This window comes from Mesoplodon bidens (assembly GCF_964165515.1).
Source record: "Mesoplodon bidens genome assembly, chromosome: 4".
Classification (NCBI taxonomy): Eukaryota; Metazoa; Chordata; class Mammalia; order Artiodactyla; family Ziphiidae; genus Mesoplodon; species Mesoplodon bidens.
In genome coordinates this window covers 162,465,708-162,483,932 of record NC_138160.1, presented here as the reverse complement: position 1 = coordinate 162,483,932, position 18,225 = coordinate 162,465,708, and the positions used below count along the sequence as shown (strand labels likewise).

The 18,225-nt window shown below is 49.0% G+C and overlaps 1 protein-coding gene across 1 annotated transcript in view; it reads right to left on the bottom strand.

The window, feature by feature from the left end:
* The window catches only part of SLIT3 (slit guidance ligand 3), a 624,276-nt gene that overhangs the window by 432,412 nt on the left and 173,639 nt on the right, over positions 1-18,225 (bottom strand). The gene's annotated exons all lie outside the window — the stretch shown is intronic.

The window sequence follows — 18,225 nt, the reverse complement described above, 5'->3', positions numbered from 1 at the left end:
AGATGAACACACACTGCTGAGAGCCAAATATAACATACATACATATATATAAAGAGAGATTTATTATATGGAGGCTGGCAGGTCCAAAATTTGCAGAGCTGATGTCCCACTTAAAGGCCAGTAGACCACTACAGACTCAGGAAGAGGGAATGTCCCAGTTAGAAGGGCATCAGGAAAGAAAATTCTCTCTTACTCCGGGTAGGGTCAGCCTTTTTGTCCTATTCAAGCCTTCAACTGATTGGATGAGGCTCATCACATGAGGGAGGGCAATCTGCTTCACTCAGTCTACTGATTTAAATGTTATTCTCATCCTAAAACACCCTCACAGAAACACCCAGAGTAATGTCTGACCAAACATCTGAGCACCTCATAGCCCAGTCAAGTTGATAAATAAAATTAACCATAACAGGCCACTTCTGTTCCAAATCAGTGACTTTCAAACATACTTTATCCCTCAGAAAACCCCCCTTTTCCTTCAAACTGAATCTTCTCCACCACCCTAATATGATAATGACCATGGTAAATGAATAGTAGCGGTAACATTTCTGTGTGATTATTATGTCCAGGTCCTATTCATAGTGCTTTTGTGTATACATTAACTCATTGAATCTCCATAGCAATCCTGTAAATCTAATTTATTGGAAATAAATACGATTCTTCTTCTTGCCCTTTCACAGAGGTGGAAACTGGGGGGCAAATAGAAGGTTGGATAATATATTTAAAGTCACACGGCTCCTAAATAGAGAAGGCTGCATTTGAACTCAAGGAGTAGAATTTTTTCCCAGCACGCTATGTAAAACAAACTAAACCTGTTCTATTGGAGGTGGAGGTGTGGCCCCTTCCTCCCAGCAATGGCCCTGGAATTGTAGCCCTGGCTCAGGTGATCTGCAGAGACTATGAGGAAAACCAACCTGAGGACATGCAACCCTGTGATCCCCAGCACAAGGAAGTCAACTCTGCTTGGCAAGTTCTGAAAACAAGTGGCTGCCAGTATCCTGAGTTGTCCCCTGGGCCAGGGCCAGGAGCATATGTGGAGAGTGAGACCCCCTTTCCCATTCTGGGCCATTCCTCTTCCATTTGAAAAAATGCAGGGATTAAATTACACACCTCAAAGCCCCTTCCCCAGAGCCCCCGTGCTGTGACTGGGAGATGAGAGGGTCGGCCCCTTTTCTAGGCTTGGATGGAATCACTTCCAGCCTGCACTACGGGAGCTTTCTGCAAGCATGACCTGGCAGCCCACTCCCAGCCATGTCCGCCCCTCCTGGCAGGGGCAGGCCTGCACAGGCATGGGGTGGGCCACACCACCCAGAAGCCTCGGCTCCCAGCCTCTGTCTCTCACAGCAGGAAGGCCAGCGGGACGTAGGACACAGTAAGCCGGCCGTGCGTCCCGCCCCTCCCACCAGAGTGGACCTGCCACTTGGTGCTCTGTGTTGGGCTTCCTCAAGATTGGTCTGTGAACTGCCACAGTCACTCGTTAGCAGGGCTGGCTACAACTTGTCATGGATCCTATTACTCCCGAATCCAGTTCCAAAAACAATACGGGGCCTGATATATTAGCCCTGATTAAATTGGCCCACAACATGCCTTTTTGCTTAATTCACCTTTTTTTTTTCTTGCCTGTCCTTCCCTGGGCTCCACCCCTCGAAGCTCCATTTGGAAATAACCCCACATTTGATCCCAAAGTGGGTCCCCTTGCCGAGAAGCGTACCCATGAAGCGCTGCCAGCAAGGAGCCAAGAGCCGTGAAATCACCTGCCTTTTGTGCATTTTGCAGTTAAGCCTCAATGAGGGGGAAATGCCCCAAGAGCAGATGCACGAGGAATAAATAAGCCTGTGCAGAAAGGCCCGGGAAGAGGCAGCACATGCTCGGCTCCATCACATGGTCCAATTTCCTCTTGTATATTTTTCCTGACATCTCGCCTAGGGTAATTCTGATGAGGTTTTCACCTGTCAAAATGAAAAGGCTTTAAAACTAACCACCCAATTTCACAAGGGCCCTATTTAACCTTAAATCGAAGGCCCGTTGAACGCAACTTCACACGGATGCATGGACCCGTGGGCCGCTTTCGCAGCAGTCACTGAATGCGCACATTCATTCCACCCTGGGCCACGGCTTGGATACGTATCACCTTCTCCTGGTCAGGAGCCCCAGTGAGTTTTTCTCATATTTTGGCAGGGGCACTTCAGGGAACCATCCACTTCCCCCTTTGCCTGGTCTCCTGGCAACCAGGAGCCATCTGGGAGCCCGACAAGGACAGCCCACCTCGGTGAGGTGGTCAAAAATCAGCAGCTCCAAGGAAAACTCCCAGGGGAGAAAGGGAAGAAAATCACAGAGGTCAGCCCAGTACTCTGCATCTGCGCTTCCGATGTGTGCCCTTCTTGACCGGGTGCAACATTTTGAAAGCAACATGCACAAGACTTTAATGTCAAGAGAAGAATTAGTGTCTCAGAAAAGCCTCAAGTATGATCACATGTAATTGTTTTATAGATGCTGGCACAGTTTCAGGGAAGAATGGATTTTTAATACCAAATCTTTCCATTTCTCTTTGTTTCCCTGTGATCTGTGGGCTCTTTGAGTGGCAGTTTTCTGGCAGATCCACAATTTCGATTTCCCCTTTGTTTTCTCACGCTCGTGGAGCTCAAGGTTTCTTTTCTTTCCTTTTCTTTTTCCATGCATTACAAATACTATTTAATGGGGGTGGGGGGGGTGGTTTTCTCCCCTCTGGAGACACATCGTTTGGTTAAACTGCACATAAATTTAACCTCTCTCCAAAGAAACATTAACGATTCTAATGCACGTATATGTACATGATCACACAGATTGAGAAGGCTTTTCTTTTTCCTTTTAAACCAAGGAAATACCCAAGGAACAACTTCTTGCCCCATCTTGGTCCTCGTGGAAAAGCGATTTTCAGGCAAAGTAATGCAAGAGGGCCGTACTCAACTGTGTTGAGAAAACTCTTCTCCTGACCTCTCACAAAGGCACAGTGTTACTGAGGTTTGGGGACACCTCCTAGAGGTAGAAGGCAGCCTCAGGGGGCTCAAGCTGTGAAGATAAAACTCATCCACCAGAAAATGCCCTCAAAAGCTGTTCTTGGATCAACCAGCATGCTCCAGAGCAGAGGGAAGTAGAAAGAACTGGATTTCAAAAGGAGGGTCAGCGGCCTTGGGTTTGTAACAGGATGCAGAAGCCAAGGATCCTCTTTTATTTATTTATTTATTTATTTATTTATTTATTTATTTATTTTAAACGTCTTTGTTGGAGTATAATTGCTTTACAATGGTGTGTTAGTTTCTGCTTTATAATAAACTGAATCAGCTATATGTATACATATATCCCCATATCCCCTCCCTCTTGCGTCTCCCTCCCACCCTCCCTATCCCACCCCTCTAGGTGGCCACAAAGCACCGAGCTGATCTCCCTGTGCTATGCGGCTGCTTTCCACTAGCTATCTGTTTTACATTTGGTAGTGTATATATGTCCATGCCACCCTCTCACTTCATCCCAGCTTACCCTTCCCCAAGGATCCTCTTTTAAACAGATGTGTTTCAGAAAAAAATCCCTCCGGCTACAACATGGAGGGCAGACCACAGAATGACCAGTGCTGGGACTGCTGCAATATCACAAGTGATGGGATGCTGAGGGTCTAGGCCAAGGGTGTGAAAGGGGAGGAGGGATGGGGGAGCTCCATGAAGATTTCTGTCAAATGGACCCTTCCTCAGCATCACCAACGCAAAGTAGGTGTTTCTGATATGACCATCTTGGCAGTCACTGCAACGTCACAATTGTTGTATCAACATGCACAACACTGTTTTATAACAGGATTGAGTGCAACCAGCATCTTATCCCTGATTCTTTACTGTCTCTGACCTCCTCATTCTTTGTCTCAGTCCTGAGCTTCCCCCAACCCCGATGCTCCTGCACGCGTCCTGTCGCCCCCTCCCTACCTTTCTGCAGCAGCTAAGGCATCACGACATGCGCTGACAATCTGCTGGCCTGATTTCTAGGTCATGTCAAAATGACCCGGTGTCAAAACACCTAGGTCAAAATATACCCACCCCTGTGCAGAACTTCAAAAGAAGCAGAAGTCCTTCAGCTTTTGCAAATAAAACCCTCCAAAGAGAGAGCTGGGGAGACGGTAGTGCCCTGCACAAAGCAGTCTCCAGAACCTTTAGCCAAACCCAGCTTCTCTGGGCCTTCCAAGGTCACGGGCATCTCGAGGTGAGCTGTGGGAGCGGGTGAGATGCTGCCAAGAGTATCAGAGAAGGCAGCACCTGTGGGCCTCCTCATCCAGGGCTGCCCACCCTGTGCAGGAAGTGGTCACCACTGGTGGTCCTTGCAGCCACTTCAGCCTGGCCTTAGTTTGCTCCTAAGGAGTGCTAAGCAGGGCGCACAGCCCTTGCCTCCTGACGACGGCCCAAATGCTCCTCGTGGCTAGTGGAGAAGGTGAGGGAGTCTGTCTCCTGTTCTCTTCTTTCAGAGATCAACCCTGCAGATACAGCCCACCCCACCCCCCCAGCCCAAGATTTTACTTCCAAACCCAAAGATGTTGGGGTGGGAGCGGGGGGCAAACAGGGTAGAAAATCAAGCATCCCTCTCCTCCTTTACAAACCCACATGCACTTGTTGACTTTAATTTCCTAAGAGCTGTGGCCTGCATACTTCCAGGGTGCTCAGAGCTGAGACACTGGTCTCTCACTCCAAGTAGATGGGGGTTTGACACTTCTGAAGCCTTGGAAAAAATGTGATTATTCTAAGCTGTGTGCCTCGAACGTGGTAAGAGGATTGGCTGGATCTCTGCATGGCGATAACCTCTCCCAAGGGGTGAGAGCCCCAGGGAACAGGCATGGCGGGGCTCTTCGGAATGATGAATGCGAGGCCTGGCATGTGGGGAGCACAGAGAGCCTGGGAATGAGGAGGGCTCGGGGCCTTTGCACCCTCTCTGTTTGGGTCTGGCTGTCTGACTTCAGACTGAGCACAAACAACCACCTGGCTCTCTGCTCTCCAACCCAACTCGCCTTGTGAGCTCCTCCAAGCTTTCTCCCACTTCAGGGCCTTTGCCCACATTACACCCTCCGCCTGGATTACTGTTCTAACTGCTGCTTCTCATGCCTTGGCTTGACTAAGTTCTTTGTCCTCCTAATTTCAGCTCAAGAAACCTCGAAGCAGGGGTGCCTTCCCTGACCTCGCCCACCAGCTCAGATGCTGCCCCCATGGGCTCTCCCATCACCACGTTCTGCTCACTTTTAACATTTATTACAGACGGAATCACATGCCATCTCCGCTTATGTGTGTTCAGTCCACACCTGTCTCCCCCACTAGACCGTAAGCTCACCAAGGGTGTTTTCATCCTAGGGCATCCAGTACAGGGTCTGGCACCGAGCAGGCACTCAATGAACACTTGTGGAATAAGTGAAAGGTCAGAAGTTCTCTGGATGGAAGGCAAGGACAGGGGCTTTCCGTCCGGACAGGAAAGTGCTCTGGAAGAGAAGGGTGGCCTCCAGGTCAGGAGACCTGGATCCAAGTCCCCACCCTGACACTTGGATGCTGGCATCGCTACATGTGAGAACAGATTTTTGGCAGACGCAGAGGCAGCTGGTACAGCATGCTCCGAGGACCAACTGCACCACAGACCAAATGGAGGCATCCTACCACTGGTCTGAAGTCCGGAGGGATTCTTCAGAGAGATGGTCCTCGAGGCTAGGGAAGGAGATGGGGTGGAAGTGGTAGAGGCAAATGAAGGGCACAAGGCCATGGAGGGCTTGACTCAGTTATTATACGAGTGAGAAATGGCAGCTTCAGCTGCTGGGGATGGTGGGGGCATTGTAACCCCTGAGGTCCGAGGGATGGCTAAACCCACGGCTGGCCAATGACCCTGCCTAATGCTCTGGGGGGACGGAGCAGCTTTTTTTTTTTTTTTTTTTTTGGCTGAGCCACTCGGCTTGTGGGATCTTAGTTCACCAACGAGGGAGCGAACCTGGGCCCTCAGCAGTGAAAGCATGGAGTCCTAACCACTGGACCACAGGGAATTCCCAAGGATGGAGAAGCTTTTGAGAAGGAAGGCCCTCTACATGGCAGGCTGTCAGCGGGAAGATGCCCTAAGACCACCCCAGGGAAAGCCACTTCCCCTCTCACGGCCCACTCCAGCTGCTCTGAATGCAGAAGCTCCAGGAAGATGGCTGGTCTGTCTTGTTCTCTGCTGTGTTCCCAGCACCAAGAATGGTGCCTGGCAGAGAGTGAGCGCTCTGCGTGAGAGAGGGAATGGTTTGCATCCTCACACGATACTTCTTCGGGGGTCTGTGGTAGACAAACGCTGGAGTGATCCCTGATGATTCTCCACCAACTGGGCTCCATGTCTGTGTGATCTCCTCCTCTGGAGGGTGGGACCTGTGACTTGCTTCTATCCAACAGGACAAGAAAGAGGCGATGGAGTGTCATCCCTTGATTCAGTTAAATCATAGAGCCAAGCAGGCAGGATTCCCTCCCTTGGTTACTATATGTTATAGAGCAAAAGTGATGGGTTGCACCGCTGTGATTACATTCAGTTACACAAGACTCCATCTCAGTGGACTGGAGAGAGGTTCTCCTCGCTGGTGTGATGAAGCCACGCACGTTGAGGAGGCCCCCATGGGAGGAACCACCAGAGGCCTCTAGGACACAGGGGTGGCCTCTAGCCAACAGCCAGCAAAAAGCAGGACCTTCAGTCATACAGTCACAAAAAAAATGAATTTTGCCAACAACTGGCAAGAGCTTGGAAGTGGACTCTTGCCCAGTCAGGCCTCCAGATGAAAATGCAGTCCAACCAACAGCTTGACTGCAGCCCTGTGAGATGCGAGCAGAGGCCCCAGCCGAGCTCTGCCCAGACTGCTGACCCCATAAACTGTGAGACAGCAAGTGCTGTTTTGAATCAGTAAGTGTGTAGCAATTTGCTACACAAGAATAGAAAAGTAATACAGCTACCAGGACTTAATTACGCTGCTTCTCTATCTGGAAAGGTGGGACTAAGGGACTCTCATGAAACTAAGTTTCGGCACCACTTCCTCCAGGAAGCCTTCCCGATTCTCACTCTGCTCTCACCTTAGGAGTCTCTCATCTGTGCTGCTACAAAGCACGGATGTTTGCTCCATAATAACACGCTTGGCACTATATTGTTTTTTATATTTGCACATTTATTTCACTCATCGAGCTCCTCAAGCGGAGAGGCCCTGTCTGTCTTTCCATTTTCTTTCCTCCTTTCTCCTTACCTCTGGCAGAGCTCACAGGGGGCCAGGCAGTGAGCTAGCTGCCAGGATACAGAAGCAAACAACAGCAGCAGCAAAGGGATCATGTTCTTATCTCATGGAGTATCTGATCTAATGACAGAGAGACATCAATCCCAGAATCACACACTCTCCCAGAGCAGTAAGGTTTTGGATAAGCACCAGGATGGTGCTGTAAAGCCAATAATGGGTGATGTGACCTAGTGAATGAGGTCAGGGAAGCATTCCTGAGAAAGGTATGCTTAGGAGGCTCTATGAAGGACCAATAAGAGTCAAACAGGCAGAGGTGAGACGAAGAATGGCTTAGGCAGAGGGACAGTTTATATAAAGGTCCTGTAGAGGAAGGATGCTCAGCAAGTTTGAACAACTGAAGGAGGACCAGTGAGGCTACAGCAGAGACAGGGCGAAGGCACATGGGGTACGAGGAAGCCGTAAGGTTCCCCGGGGCAGACCCCGCAGCACAGTGCACGCTATGTTAGAGTTCAGCCTCGACCCACTGGGTGTTCATCGGAGGGTTTCAAACACAACAGTGACATAATCTGATGTAAACGGAAATGATTCATCTGAGATGTGGACAGTCGGTGTAGGATAGGGGTTTGAGGATGGGGTGGGGTACCGTGCAAAAATGGCTGTGAGGAAACCATGTAGGAAGCTATTGTATAGTCCAGGTGAGAAATCATGTCGCTTGGTGTTATGGGCTGAACTGTGTGCCCCACCATCCAAATCCTAACCCCCAGTACCTGCGAATGGGACCTTATTTGGAAACGGGATCTTTGCAGACGATCAAGTTAAGATGAGGTCATGAGGATGGGCCCAAATCCAGTATGGCCGCCCAAAAGAGAAAATGTGAACATAGAGAAAGACACACACAGAGGGAAGACGACGTGAAGACAAAGGGAGAACACCGTCTACAAGCCAAGGAATGCGTGAGGCTACCAGAAGCTAGGGGAGAGGCCGGGAAGAGCGCTCCCTCCCAACCCTCAGAAGGAACCAGCCCTGTGACCCTGTCCTCTTGGATTTCTGGCCTCCAGCTGTGAAACAATAGATTTCTGTTCTTTTAAGCCACCCAATTTGTGGGACTTTGTTTAGGGCAGCCGCAGCAAACTAAGACCCTTGCTTTAGGTCAGGAGTCGGCATGCTTTTTCTGCAAAGGGCCAGGTAGTAAACATTTTGGTCTTTAGGGCCCGACTGTCCCTATAGAAAGTACTCAACCTAGCTGTTATAATGTGAAAGCAGCCCACAGACAGCAGGTAAGCAAATGGGCCTGACTGTGTAACACCTGATTTCCTAAAACAGGCAGCAGGCCGGACCATGTTTCGGACTCTGGGTCTAGGTGATGCTGGTGCAGATGAAAAGAAGGGGATGGTGTGTGACATACCAAGTCTGCGTCTTGGGTCTCCCCCACGTCTAGTTCAGACTGGACACCAGCGAGGTGCTCCGCGAATGTTGAACTGTTGAGCTGAATTCACACTGGACTAGTGGGTCATTCTGGCCCAGGCAAAATGAGGTGGTCGACACATGATGGTTTCGAACGTCCCTTTCAGCTCTAGCATCCTGGGGTCTGCTGCCAGGGGCGGAAGGTGTTTTGTGTCCGTGCTTAGTGTGGCTTGTTATAAAGTTGGTGCCTTGGCCTGAAGGCTCAGTGGGGGTGGGAGAGGCATGGGGTCTGTGCACAGTAGCTCCCTTTGTCCAGACACAAGGCACAATGCAGCCCTTGCTCAGTGACCGCGTCCTGATGCCGGCGATAATGGTGGTGACAGTGAGTGACTGCCTAGCTGAAGGTCCCTGCCGTTGGTGGAAAGAGCTCGGCTTTGGAATCTGAAATCCTGGATTTGCTCCTTATTAGCTGCCTGACCTTGGGCTAGTTACTGAATTAAGTTCTCTGAGTCTCTGTTTCCTCACTCATTGAGGAAGAGAAAGCACAGGGCCGGGCACATCGTTGACCTTCATCACATTTTAGTTTCTGTCCTCTCCCTCAGGAGACTCTGGGGTTCAAAGCCTGCTTTGCATTCACTACTTGTGTGAGCTACTTTACCTCGGTGTTCTCATCTGTAGAGTGGGAACAATGGTAGCTGTGCCGAATCTTTTCTGGTCGCCCCACCCACCCCTCTGCCTTTCTCTGAGCCCTGGGGAGGCTAACTCATTGGAGGACATCATCAGCTTCCCTTGCCCTCCGATTCCAGCTGGTGTGGCCAAGGGAATCATGGGCAGCAGGACAGAGGTCAGGGTATTTATCCCCTGGCTCCCATCTGCTGGGCTGTGGTTTGGCAGTGCTGAGTTCCTATACCTAAAGCCACAGCTCCTGTTGGGTGGCTCTTTCCCCATGGCTACTGCTCTCACCTTGTTCTGGTCACCGCTGCTTCCACTCACCCCTCAGGCCTGTGGGTGGATTAGCTTCCCGTGGTTGCTACTTCTTCTGGGCTGAACCTCATTGCTCATTGGCATTTATAACCCATCTAAATCTTTGTAAATATCCCTTTCCTTAAACCCACTTTTAAAATTATTTTTAATTGTGGTCAAATACACATAACATAAAATTTACCATTTTAACCTTTTTTTTTTTTTTTGGCGGTACGCGGGCCTCTCACCGTTGTGGCCTCTCCCGTTGCGGAGCACAGGCTCCGGACGCGCAGGCTCAGCGGCCATGGCTCACGGGCCCAGCCGCTCCGCGGCATGTGGGATCTTCCCGGACCGGGGCACGAACCCGTGTCCCCTGCATCGGCAGGCGGACTCTCAACCACTGCGCCACCAGGGAAGCCCCCCATTTTAACCATTTTTAAGTGTACAGATTAGTGGCCTTAAATATGGCCGCACTGTTGTGCAACTATCACCACCACCCCTCTCCAGAACTCTTTTCATCTTGTAAAACTGAAACTCTACACCCATTAAACAAGTGTTCCCCCTGCCCTCCAGTCCCTGGCAACCACCCCCCTACTTTCTGTCTCTGAATTTTCTACTCAAGGTACCTCATGTAAGTGGAATCATACAGTATTTGTCTTTTCGTGACTGGCTTATTTAGCGTAATTATCCTTAAGGTTTCTCTTTAAGGTTAATCTATGTTGTAGCATGTGTCAGAATTTCCTTCCTTTTAAAGGATGAGTAATAATACTCTATTGTATGTATATACTACATTTTGGTATCCATGCATCTGTTGATAGACATTTGGGTGGCTTTCTACCTTTTGGCTATCGTGGAAAATGCTACAATGAATATGAGTATGCAGATATCCTTCAACTCTCTTTAACTGTCCCTTTGAGGGTTCCATTGGGTTCCTCCCAAGACTCTCACTGATACATAATATACACTTAGTATCATCATGTCATTTTGAGTCATTAAGTTTATACATGCAAAGCACTTAGATCAGCACCTGACACCTGGCAAGTACTCAATAAATACCTGCTGTTACTAAGAAGGTTTCTCTGTGTGGCAGAGGCTGGGTGGCAGTGCGTCATCATCTTAAGCTCTTAAGCACCAGCTAACTACCTACCCCAGCCTGCTTAGGCTGGGACCACAGGACTGCATTCTAGAGCATGGAATGTGACATCCCCCTTCTACGCCTGGCCCACCCAACCCTTCATGCATCTCCCTTTCTGTGGGGCAGACATCCACCTTGCAGGAAGATCCTGGATGCCACGTGTGACATGTGGCAGAGCCACCACCAGCCTGGGTCCCTCCATGGGTGGAACAGAGGCAGGAGCTAGTATTATCATCCATGTTTTACAGATGAAAAATCCGGAGATTTGGTAACATGCCCAGCAAGTAGCAGAGCCTAGATGTGAACCTAAGCAAGGAGTCTGGCCCCAGGGTCCACACTCCAAAACACTGCTCTGCACTGTCTCTCTTTCAAACTTAGGAATAAGCCTTGGCAATTACATTTTCCTTTTCCCAGACAACCCCCAGACCCAGTCTAAACTCATGCTTGTCATGGTGGAAATCCATGGAGGTAACCACTGCACCGCAAGGCCAAGGTGCCCAGCTGGACGTTCCAATTCATTGTGGGTCATTCCCAATGGGGCATGCGGGAAAGAAGGGAAACGCATCAGTGCTTGCAGCAGTGTCCTTGGCCACCTCTGTCCTGCTCTCTGATGTTCTTTTCTCTGAAAGCCAGTGGTCTGCTCTAACCAGTTGGTAAGTAGGCTGAAGAAAGAGGGGTGTGGGGCTTCCCAGGTGGCGCAGTGGTTGAGAGTCCGCCTCCCGATGCAGGGGACACGGGTTCGTGCCCCGGTCCGGGAAGATCCCACATGCTGCAGAGCGGCTGGGCCCATGAGCCTGCGCGTCCGGGGCCTGTGCTCCGCGACGGGAGAGGCCGCAACAGTGAGAGGCCCGCGTACAGCAAAAAAAAAAAAAAAAAAGAAAGAAAAAGAAAGAAGGGTGCTCCCTGGATCCATGGCAGCAAAGCTGGGATTACCCGCTGACATTACAGCTGGCAGCCTCCAGCTGCTGGCACCCTTTAAAAGAGAACGTGATGGCAATATTCCAGCTAAATTCTCCCAATTAGGCAGTTAGGGAAACATTATCCACCCTGGGATCAAGCTGATGAAATGGAGGGGGCAGGGCTGGGGAGGAGGGGTGCTAATCTATGTGTGTTGGATCGCACAGCCCAGGGTGTGTATTTCTAGGGGTGTTCGTGGGGAGGCATTTGCTGGGTCTGAGGAGCTGCCTGGGGCCAAAAAGGTGATCCATCTACCTCGGCCACTTGACGGGCCCCACTTCCCTAAGTTAGGAACACAGAACTGTCTCCAAATCCCAAAGCTGTCCCAGCTCTGGGCTGGACTGAATGGACAAAGGGTAGGGGTGAGGCAGAAGAACCGACCTACATAAAGTCAGAGCCCAAAGGAAGCTTCTCTCTCCCACCCCAACTACTCAAGGTGGGGACTGGGGAAACTGAGGCCCAACAAGGCAAGCCTGAGGCATGACAAGGGCCAGAATTCCTGACCTTTTTCCCGCCGTGATCCTCTGAATCCCAGGGGTTTCTCATCTACCGAGCCTTTCTGAAGGGCACGCATTTTACACCCATCATCATACTTAATTCTTACCACCCTGGGAGGTGAATACTCCTGATCTCCCCTATTTACACAGGAGGAAACTGAGACTTACTCAGATTTACAGAAGCAGACCAGGGGGTCCACACACAGACTGAGCCAAATGTTCACTCCCACAGAAAGGCCCTGGATTTCACCACCAGAACTCTGTTCATCAATACATGCTTATTTAATGATTATGAGAATAATCATAATAATAGTGCATTCAGCACCATGCCAAGTGCCTAACCCAGAATATCAAAGTTAATCATTACAGCTATTTCTGTCAAATAAGTTGTCACTTCCCACTTTGCAAATGAGGAAACTGGACCAGAGAGAAAAAAGGAACTTGCCCAGGGTTGCACACTGCGGTGGGACTCAAGTCTCAACCCTCCTGACTCGGTCCAGTGCCCACCTCCACTTTGGACAAGGTCCACCCAGCACAGCAGGCACAGTGGGCTCTGCAGAGAGCAGTCTCCACACTTAGGGCAGGTGTCCTATAAAGTGGTGAGAAATAAGCTCCCAGCCTGCAAGTGCTAAAGGAGTAGAGAGACAGACAGACAGACAGACAAACCTGGGGTTGGGGCTATCAGGGATGCTCTGTGACTGATGAGGATTTGAATGGAGCATCACTGCAGGGCAGCACAGTCAAGGGACGTCATTCTGAGCAGGGATATGCCTCAGGGGCCAAGAGGTCTCCGGTCTGGTTTCCACAGAATTCGTGTGGGACATGCGGCCATAAGATGGGTTGAGACTTGAGACCAGGCTGTGTAGGCCTCTGGATGTCAGATACAAAGTTAGGATTTTACTCTGGGGAAATAGGGAGCTATTGAATGTGTAGGGGCCAGGTGCCAAGATATCGCTTCACAACGCCGTTGTGTCGTTCAGGATGGATGTGAGGAGGGAAAGGCTAGAAGCCTGAGACATGATAACGGAATGGAGGGGGAACTATAAAGGCCGTGCTGACAGAACATGATGGCTGACTGGAAAAATACAGGTAACCGGGCCTATTATCATCACTGATAAGAGGATAGTTCATGTACATACTCTCTGTGTTAATTACATTTCTTTTGGCCACAAATATTTCTTCCCCTCAACAAAAGGTTGAAGTCGGAGGGAGAGCCAGGCTAATCAAGCCTAGATTATGAGAAGAGGCTCCAACTGCTTGGCACCAGCGCTGGAGAAAAGTCCTTAAGCATGAAACGGCCTCCTGTTCTCCCATTCCCATGGCAATCATGGCCTAGCTGTTTATAGGGAATCGAATAAAAAAGCAAGGGGTCGCTGATTGGTTGAGGTTTCCCTGGGCTGGCCTCAAAAGTCCTCGCAGCCTTTTAGATGTAGATAACCCTTCAGGGAGGGATGCATCCTCAAGGCTTCCTTCATGCCCACAACATCCGGGATGGGTTGGGGGACCCTCGGCCAGAGACACTCAGCCAATCGAGAGGCTGCCCTGGGTCCCGGAGGAGCATGGCTTCCGTGAAAGGCTGGGAGGGCCCGTCGTGCTGGATGAAGCAGGGACAGCGCGGAAGGGGAAGGCACCGCCAAACATGTCTGTGCCTGCATGGTCCTGGGTCACCAATAAAGATAAACACTACAAACTGCCGGGATACAGAACTTCACAATGGACTCACAGTCTATAAAAATGCGGCTCGGTGCCCAGTGCTGGGAGAGCCAAACCGGAAGTGGGAGAGCAGAGATCTCGTGCAATTACTTCCTGGATATAGATCTCCATCACTGGGCTATTCACAGCAATTACTCTCGCTTTTCTCCCCACACCCCTCCCTCCTCTACCCCCACATGTCTTGCCAGCCCTATTTTGCCCATCATTTTGAAAGCCATAGATATGTTTCACTGGGACTTGGCTCAGGTCTGCCAGGAAAAGCAAATTCGGGCCAGAAGTAGTAAAATTTAGACATGATGGCAGAGCCAAGCTGCTGCCAACCCGAACTTCACCTCGAATTTGATGTGGGAAGGAGGAACGGAGGCCTTCTAGGCACTGATGGGTGGTGTGAGCCAGAATTCTGTTTGTTTAAAAACTTGTACCCAACTCACAGCCAAGGTAAGGGTTCCCATTCCCTGGAGATGTCTGATGAATGCTATTCCATGGCACCCAAAGATCTCTATTCTCAAGAGAATTCTCTCATTCTCCTATGCAAGGTGAGCTCTGAATATTGCCAGTGAATTCAGAAATAGATCTAACACAGATTTGAAAACTCTGGCCTCTCTTTCTTGGCCCTTGAAATGGCGCTTGAAAACATTCCAGCGTGTTTTCTAAGTATGAGTTGGCATAACAAGGAAAAGATGCTCTGATATGGGCCCAGAATGATGTTGTAGGTCTTTGATTCTACAGTGTTTGCTTTCCACTTTAATATTTTTGAAATGTGTACCTTTCCAATGTATATAATATTTTTGAAATGTGTACCTTTCCAATGTATATGTATAACAGAGAGTTCATTTCCCAAATAATTTGTATTAGTTTGTGTGATACATTCAGTACAGTCTTCAAGGAAGACATTTGTGGGCTGGGGGATGAGCGTTTGACAGATGGCACTCAGACCATGCATGGGTTTTTGAGTTTGCCTCTCCGGTGACAGTGCCTCGAGTGGCCTCTGGCTTGAATGCGCCCCTTCAGTCTTTGAGGGTTCCTTGAACCTTTGAAATAGCCTTTGAGAGACCGGGTGAGATCAAGAAGCAGAAAGAAAATTTGCAATTAGCAGTTTTGTCCTGCACTTCTTGAAATCCTAACCAGGCCAAATCAGGCTGTCAACCCAGCAGAAAAGGGTCAAGGAGCAGGGTTCCATCTATGCTTTAAGTTAAAGGTATAAGATGTGGTCTCCCAAGTGGTCTGCTCTGGATCTCTAGAGAAGAGATGACCCAGGAATCTGAATGATATATAGGTCTGGGGGCCTTAGGACCTTGGCCATCACTAGGATATGAAACTTAACAGTTGCTAAAAGGGGTAGGTGTGTCATCTGGCACCTGAAGAAACCTGTTTATGTGCAAACCTGCTACTCTGATAGTGACCCATTCTGAGAGTGGGGAACACTAGCCACCTTTTCACCTGACAGCATTTATGACATTTTTTGGTTTGTTTCTGCCTCTCAGAATATACTCCACGGTGCTAAAGTCCCAGAAAACAGACTGGGGAGTTATGAATTTTTAAAAGCAATTTCAGTGGTCTCAGGTTTTAAACTATCATTTATGAGCATTTACTATGTACCAGGCACCATGTTAAACTATTCTACATAGATTATTGTATTTACTCCTCTGTTAAAATTTCCCAAGCTCCCATGACCAGTTAGTACTGAAGCTCATATATGAACCCAAGTCTGTCCAGATCCAAAACCATGGTACTTGGAATGCCTGTGAAGTTATTAAAAGCGTCAAAGCCAATATATATGGATGTCAAAGACAGTGGTGGACTCAGAGCAAAGGTCTTGAATTCCACCACCTCAGCCTCGTTCACCCTTGCCATGCCTTGCCTTGCAGATGACCCTTGGAAACTATCCAGACTGAATCTCACACAGGAACATTTTCCCTATGAGCACATGTGGCTCTCTTAGGAAATAGCATCCACCATAGAATGTTTTTCCAGTCTTCATGATGGTTTGATAAAGGGACCTGCAATTGGCATAAAATCTGGTTATGCTGTTAATGACTAGAAACTGTTATCATGCTGATTAATGCTGCCACTGTTTAGAATAATTATTAACCCAGCTGGGAGGACCCATGGGAATGGAACAGTGACTAATCAATCTCGAAGGAGTTGCCAGGTGATGTTTATTTCGTGAGAACTGGAGGGAACCAAAGACACGATCATTTTTCCTTGACACTGACGTTCCCTCCAACAGGTGGGCAGCCGCCGCAGTCAGAGCCCATTCACATCCCATTTCAGGTGTACAGTCGGCAATACTCATGCAGGGGCGGCAGGAAAGGGATGGGGGGATTTGTCTTTGGCTGACACCCGGAGTGTGCTGCCTATGGGGGTCTCCTGTCTTCCTTCCAATCTTTTTTTTTTGTGTGTGTGGTACTCGGGCCTCTCACTGCTGTGGCCTCTCCCGTTGCAGAGCACAGGCTCCGGACGTGCAGGCTCAGCGGCCATGGCTCAGGGGCCCAGCCGCTCCGCGGCATGTGGGATCTTCCCGGACCGGGGCACGAACCCACGTCCCCTGCATCGGCAGGCGGACTCTCAACCACTGCGCCACAAGGGAAGCCCCCTTCCAATCTTAACATACACTTTCTCAAGAGTGGGCACTCACCTGAGTTGCTAATTAAGTAATTTTCTTGTTTATCTGACTTGGATGGTTTTCTTGCAGCATTGCCAAGTAAAAATGGCTCTTAATTATATAAATTCATGAAACCACACCAAAGACAACCTTATCAGAACATTTGTTTGTCATACTATTTAAAGAAAGAAAAAAAATCAGCTAATTGATGGGAGGCCAATAAAATCCATTTTCATCATAAAACTTTTCATATTTGCACCACTTCTCAGCTTCCAAATCCAGCCTTGGATCTGGCTATTTAAAACCCTACTCTATGTGCAGGAACGGAACAGAACCAAGAAGGATATCGTCTTAAGTAGGAAGGTAAAGAGAGTCTTACCTTTCTTCCCATTTAAAGTTAGACTTAATTTGATCTTTCAAGAAACATAACTGATCACAGATAGAAAGTCAAGAGTGCTCAGCTTGGGGATAATGGCATTAAGACATGAGATGGAGAAGCAACAGGGACCTAATTTTCTAGCCCTGTCCATCTTCTTCATATAGTTGCTCTGGGAACACGTACTTTGGAGAAATCCTATGGGAGGGAAGTGATTTCTATCTAGTGCCACTCACCAGGGTTCCACCCCTGACCCAGGAGGAGAGAGAAGGCAATGTGATGACAGAAACAGAGAGTGAGATTTAAATACTATGCTGCTGCTTTGAAGATGGAGGAAGGGGCCATGAGCCAAGGGTTGCAGGCAGCCTCTAGAACATGGAAAAGGCAAGGAAATGCGTTCTCCCCTAGAGCCTCCAGAAGGAGTATGGCCCTACAATGTCTTCATTTCGGCCCAGTGAAATCCATTTCAGACTACTGTCCTCCAGAACTGTCAGAGGATAAATCTGTGCTGCTTGATGCCACTACAGTTATAATAATTTGTTACAGCAGCAGTAAGAAAGTCATACACGTGATCCAAGACTTTTCCTACCTTGCACATATACCTGCTCTGTGCCCACCCCCATAGCTGCATCTATCTGCGCTTAGCTTCCCACTGGTGTTTTTCTACCATGGTCTTGGTTTACCTGCCTCTGACCTACCACTCACAACCCAGCATCAAGCTAGCTCCCTTCTCCCTGTTTTAGTGCTGCTGGGTTTGATCCTAGTGTTTTGGTCTCAGGATTGATACAGGATCTTCTCTCATAATTCTAGGTTCCATTTCTTGGGAATTTACCATGAGATCTCTGACCTCTCATAACTCCTCTCTATATGCAACATACTGTTATTTCCCCCATATTGCAATGAGGAAGCTGAAGTTAAAGGGGTATTAACTTGCCCAAATTTACACTACTAAGTGGTAGAGCCAGGACTGTAATCCAGATCTGTCAAACTCTAGAGGCGTGTTCTCGCAGACTCTTCACCAGAGCCACACCTCTTAACCACAATGGCTCAGAATTAACTTCAGGCATTCCCAAACCTACACCTTTCTGATGACACCTGAAACTGACTTAATCTCTACTTGATTTCATTCGAGAGAGCAAGATTAAGTCCAAGTTCTAGAGAGGCATGCTCTATGTAACTTTAGACTCATCAACAGCAGTAATGCAAAAAAATACCCCCCCCAACCCCCAACCCTTGCGGACATGTGTCTGTGCCTCGAACCTGACTCTCTCATGACCCCCGATGGCCTGGCTACCCCAACTGCTGACTGACATTAAGTCTGTCCTATCCTGTCCGTGTCCAACC